We start from the raw sequence: 6000 nt of genomic DNA, 5'->3' as shown, positions 1-6000 counted from the left end.
CTTCCCAGCTCCAGGCAGACTGGGATCCTGAGCCAATTTTCTTGTATTCCAAGGATGCTCCATCACAGGTTGTTTCCAGCTCCATCCTGCTGCACTTCGCTGGGAGTAGCTGAGTGTTTCTGATCACCTCCACAAACCTGGAGCTGTTCCACCTCTTGGTCTGGCTCCACATGGCAGGATGAGGTTTCACAGAATTACGGAATCACAGTTGGGTTGGAAAGGATCTTAAAGCTCATCTCATTCCACCCCATGAGCAGGAACACCTTCCACTATCTCAGGCTGCTCCAAGCCCCATCCAACCTGGCCTTGGACACTGCCAGGGAAGGGGCATCCACAGCTTCTCTGGGCAATGTGTTCCAAAACCTGTTCCGTGACTTCTCTGGGGAGCCTGTTTGGCCTATACTACAACTGACTTTTAAACTGTGTTTTGCTGTGACCATTTCAGCCCTGAGTTCGTTTCCACTTTCAAAAAGTTCACAGACTAAGCCTAAATCTAAATCTTAAACCCTAAAAATTAGTAAAACCTAAAAATCCAGTATTGATAATCTTAAAAACTGATTTGTGAGATGAAATTTCAATCATACACCTTATACCTGCAGGCATATGAAAAACTATAGATTATGCACGGTGATATAAAATCCCCCAAAGGCAGATTTATCCTGGATATTTAGTCCACCAAGCTGAACTATTAAGAACATTTCAGGGAAAAAAAAAGAAAGCCAAAACACATCTTTTCTTTCCTCTGAAGTGACATAAGCAGAGCAGTACAGTCAATGGTCAGAGAGGGTGGTAACTCCAGAAGAGAGGCAGTCTGGATGTTCAAAGTGAAAAGGATTTTCAGGATTACAGACTGATTTCTCATTTCCTCCTCACTTGCAGCTCCCCCGCAAAAGGGAGATGGGGAACAAAGGGGGTTTCTCGCTCCCTCTGGTTAAGGAACTGAAGTGCAACAACTGCTGAAGTTCCACCTACAAACCCAAAGAACCTGCCCTTGGACACCAGTGTAATGTTCAGGAAAACCCTTCTACTGGCAGGTAATTTTAAATTTTAACCATATTTCTTATTTCTCTGCGGCAGCCTCCAGGCCATGATGCTGTGAGTTCACTAAACAAAATCTAAAATCACAGGCCCACAACAAACTGAAGAGATGGGGAGCTGCTAATGCATTATTGTGGCACAACACACACCCTTACAGCTGCTGCCAGGTAGCCTCAGGATGCCTCTGAAGTCCTTCAGTGGCTCCAAATTTGGGGAAACACCTTCCCAGATTGCTCAGAGTGCAGGGTGGAATTTGTAGGGAAATGCAGACTCCAGCTCAGGTATCCACACAAGGTTATCACAGAGCCGCAGGATGTCCTGAGCTGGAAGGGACCCACAAGGGTCACCCAGTCCAGCTCCTGGCTCTGCACAGAACCACTCCAAGAATCCCACCACGTGCCTGAGAGCGTTGTCCAAACATTCCTTGAGCTCTGGCAGGGCTGGTGTCATGACCACTGCCCTGGGGAGCCTGTTCAGTGCCCCACCTTCCTCCGTGGGAAGAGCCTTTTCCTAATCTCTGACCTAATATATAATGTCCATATAAAAATCCTTTCCAAAACGTTGAGCAGGAGCAGTTTGCGTGGCTGAGCTGTGGGGTGAGCCCGCTGGCCCTGCCTGGGTGGCTCAGCACCCTCCTCCCCCTGCCTGGATGGGAGCCTGTTGTGCTGGAGAGCCGGAGCCGAGGCCAGGCTGCGCTCAGCATCCCTCCCGACAAATCCCCTGGCTGCTGGCAGTCCCTGAGCCCTGTCCCTGAGCCGGGACTGCCACCCCGACCAAATTAAAGAGCACAGATTTACAAGGAGGATAAAGCCGAGGCATCCCCCGGGGCAGCGCCTGCTGCCACCTTGGAAAGAGCCTGGGGACAGGGAGCAGCTCCGCAGCTGGATGCGGGGGAGGGGGCTGGTGCCGGTGCAGGGCTCGCTGCTTTTCCCAGCAGGAGGAATGTGCCTTTCCCCCGCGCAGAGCCGAGCTGGCGAGCGCGGTGCTGTCTCGTGTGCCAGCTCTGCGGGGCTGCGCCTGCTCCCGATCCATCTGCAGATGCAGCCCGTGCCAGCGGCTGGGCAGGGTGGGATACGCCGGGGTGGCCATCAGAGGGAAAAGTCCACTGCATAATTAAAAAAAAAAACAACAAAAAAACCCTCAACAAAAAAACCCAAAATTCATGGTTTTCCTCGCTACTCGGATTTTTCCCCTCTTCTGTTTAAAATTCCCTGGTGGATTTAATCAAGCTTGGTCAATTTAGGGATTTTTTTTGGGGGGGGGGGAAGGAAACCACTCAATTTTTTTTTTTTTTTTTTTTTTTTTTTTTTTTTTTGTGTCTTTTAAAACCAAAGGGAAATAACGGCAGCTCCGCCAAGCAGGTTTTCCCAAGTTCTCACAGCTCTACATTATGTGGCTCTGTGACTGGAGCAGGCTCCAAGCCTGACTTCCAAACGACCTGGAAAGGGTCCTAAACCAATGTGGCTGCAGGCAAGTGGGAGCTCAGTTCAGTGGATGCTGCAGCGCTGGAGGAGACAGACAGGAATCCCAAATTGTGAAATGTGCCTCCCCTCCAAAAGGCAGAAAAACTCACAGACTCCCGGCTTGTCGTTTTAAAGGTATTTTGTGACATTGTTTTCCTGGGTAAGGCTCAGCTTAAAGCTCTTTCACCCAAAAAAAAGAAATAAAAAGCAAAGTTATTCTATCATCTTGTTATCTCTGTGGGAAATAAAAGAAGTGGTAAATACACGACAACAATTGCTTTTTACCTTTCCATCACTCCAAATATTGAATCTAGCCCTGGCTGAGTCCCAGATGGTGAAGCATTTAACTTCATTTTCTAACCTCTTTTGGGGCTCCGTTTAATTTATTAAGAGGTTACTCTCAGGACAGATCACGCGACACGTAAGTGTAAATTGAACCCGGTGTATCTGTGATTTACTAACTGGGTGACTTGAAAGCTCCAAGGTGGTAGTTCTGTAGCCCAGGAGCTGCGAGTGTGTGCTGGATGCCTGCGGAGAGGGCAGGGACAGAGGCCCAAATCTTCAGGATTTCCTTGCCCACTATGGTGTCACATCTTAGGGCTTCTTACTGCCTCTCCTCTGAGCTGTGCAAGCAGAGAGCTCAGATTTCAGGTCCTTCCACAGCCTCAGCCCTGGCCTGGAAGGGGATGTCTTGGACGTCGCTCTGATGAACACCGTTAGTTCCTCCACATCCAGGTCAAGCCATATTCCCACTTTTTCTTCCCCTGTTGCAGGAATTCACCGTGTTTCTGGTGCCTGTTGAGCTGAGCGTGTACCAGAGCTGGAAAGCCACCCTTGTTTTCCAGGCTTTTCATGCTTCTTTAAGTATTGCTCCTTCCAGGGCACTGCGCCATCCCCTGCTGCTGTCCCAGCACAGAGTCTTTGGGTGTCTCTGCTCACCTGCTCCTCGTGGTCATGGCACCACCAGCCACACTTGTGGTCACCCTGCTGGTTCCAAAATCCAGGGATTATCACCTGGACAAGGCACTCCACGGGAATAGAATCCCGTCAAGGAATGGCCAGCAAACCCAGCGCTGGTGCAAGAGCATCACCTCCCCTTCAATGCACAGGGCTGTGCCCAGCAGGGCTCTGGGATAAAGCCTTCCAAGAGGAGATTGGGGACCTCCAGTCTGCTTTCCAGGTGAAGGAAGAGTGCCCAAGGACTTCACTGCAAGTGAAAGGAGCGGGATGTGTGCCAGGGAGAGCTGGTGGAGGCGATGGAGCTGTTTGCTGCTCGGCCGCTCTTTTATTGGAGCTTCTGGAACGCGCCGGGGCTGAGATTATTAATTTGTTACTATGTGGATTCCAGCTGTTGATCCCGTGTTTTACCCCTGAACAGGAAAAACAGCCACTCTCTGAGGCTGAGAGGAAATGGACTGGGGAGTTGGTGGTGCAGGAGAATCCACCCAAGCTGGTGGCGTTGGCCAGTGGGGCTCAGGACGATGCCCACGGCTCGGGGAAGGCGATTTGGAATTTGGCAGGGCACGGGGCTGGATCTCCACAGCTGGGGGGAGCTGAAGAGCTGCTGAAAAGGGCTTTGGATGGAATAAACCTCCTCCTCTGAGGCAGGGCAGGGGCTGTGGCGGGGAGGGGGAGTGCAGGGACCCGGCCATATGTTTGAGGCCAGTCATTATAAATTACCCCCACTCCTGCCTCGGTGCCGTGTCCAAGATGAGGCGAGCGTGTTTTATTAGGAGCAGAGATAAACTCATGCTCTCGGCTCCGTGGGGTGGGTTGGCTCGTGGGGTCTTCCCAGCAGCTCCCACAGGTAAACTCAATTCTCCCACCCTCGAGCAGCACCTTGACCTGGCATTTTGCAAGCCGGCCCCGTTGGTTTCCCCTGTCCACTGCTGATAGTGGATGTTTAAATCAATTACACAGACATTTAAGTCTCTTTCACATGCCAGCACATGGCCCTTGTAAGCCTTCAGGGTTGGGGGCAAGCAGGGGTGTGTTGGCTTTTGCGAGCAGTGTGTACATTAATTCCAACCTAAAGAGCTGCAGTAAATCACTTAATGCCTGAATCAAGTCAGTTGTTGTTGTTTTGGTGAATTGGGACCATATTGGGGACTATAATAACCTAATAATGGACAGTGCAGGCATAGACCACACTGTAATGTATATTGTAGGGAATATGGTAATAGTCTGAAATGGCAATTCTCCTAAATAAATAGCACATCAACTTACTTAAACCTAATCATAAATGGGACAAATTGGACCCATGTGCAAACAGAAACCTGAGCAGAACGCAGGAGTTAAAGAAGCCATTGTTTCCCAGCCTGACCCTGGGCAGAGAAAGCCTGTGTCAGGTTACATCTGTTAAAATGATTCTAATGCCAGCCCAGTATTTTAATTATAAATATATAAAACATTTAATAAGAAGACATTCTGGGCTTTCTAAGCCTTTAAAAACTGGATGTGGGCGGAGCGGGTAGAATGGTATTCCATGTGCCCCAGACAGAGTGCCAGCGTATAATGATTGAATGTTTTCCTGTAATAAATTGAAAAAGTCTGGTTTGTAAGAATGGATCCAAATCACTTGGCATTAGAAAGGTAATTTGTTACCTAGCTTCCTCCTGGAAACGGACTGCTTCCAAGTTTGCTGGAACTTAGTTTCTAGGGACTGTGATGTCCAAAAAGAGAAAGAAAGAGCAACCAGGATGCTCAGGGCTCTGATGTTAAAACACACACGCACTGTTCTTTTCTGCCTCTCTTTTTTTTTTTCTTCTCAGTTTTCCAGTCCTCCCTCTCATGGTTCCAAACACAAGATTCAGCAGCCAAAAAAAGAGGGAAAAAAAAAAAAAAGAGGTTACTCAGGACAAAAGCCAGATCTATAGCCACCTTCTTTGTACCTTTCCAAATCTCAAGCCTGCTTAATTATGATTAATTGCCACATGGATAATCAGATACAGTTTCAAAAGGTTGGAGATGACAGTCCAAGGACACCAGGGAAGAAGGAAGGTTCGCCTTTGTTACAAAAGCAAAAAAGAAGAAGAAAAAAAAAAAAATACCAGGTCCCTTCCTCAGCCCATAACCTTTTCTTATTTTAACAATTCCAAACGGAATTAATACCATCAGTATATTGTTCCTGCTCCTGGGAATTGAACTTCAACTGTACAATTTCTGCAGCTGTCAGTTTTTGCAGCCCTCCTGTCAATAACGCGATGTTGGGGTGCCCTTCTTCTTGAATGAAAGCAGTTTCAAGTTTCTGCTTTATGTCTGTGCTTTCTGGGTGGTGTGACATGATGAGAAAGTATAAAAAATAATAACAGCAGTTAAAAAGCTTCCACTCTTGACTTAACTGGATCAAATGTAATAGACTACAGTCTTTTCTCCTGATTTCCTTTGCTTGTTTTAGAAAACACTGTGAAAAGTGCAGGAGATTTTGTCTTGCCAGCTCTTTCCTCCATTTAAAATCCCTTTGGCTAAGTCAAGGATCACAGTATGTCATTTCCAGCCT

Source organism: Corvus cornix, chromosome 6, assembly GCF_000738735.6.
Source record: "Corvus cornix cornix isolate S_Up_H32 chromosome 6, ASM73873v5, whole genome shotgun sequence".
Lineage (NCBI taxonomy): Eukaryota > Metazoa > Chordata > Aves > Passeriformes > Corvidae > Corvus > Corvus cornix.
This window is presented reverse-complemented; position numbering follows the sequence as displayed.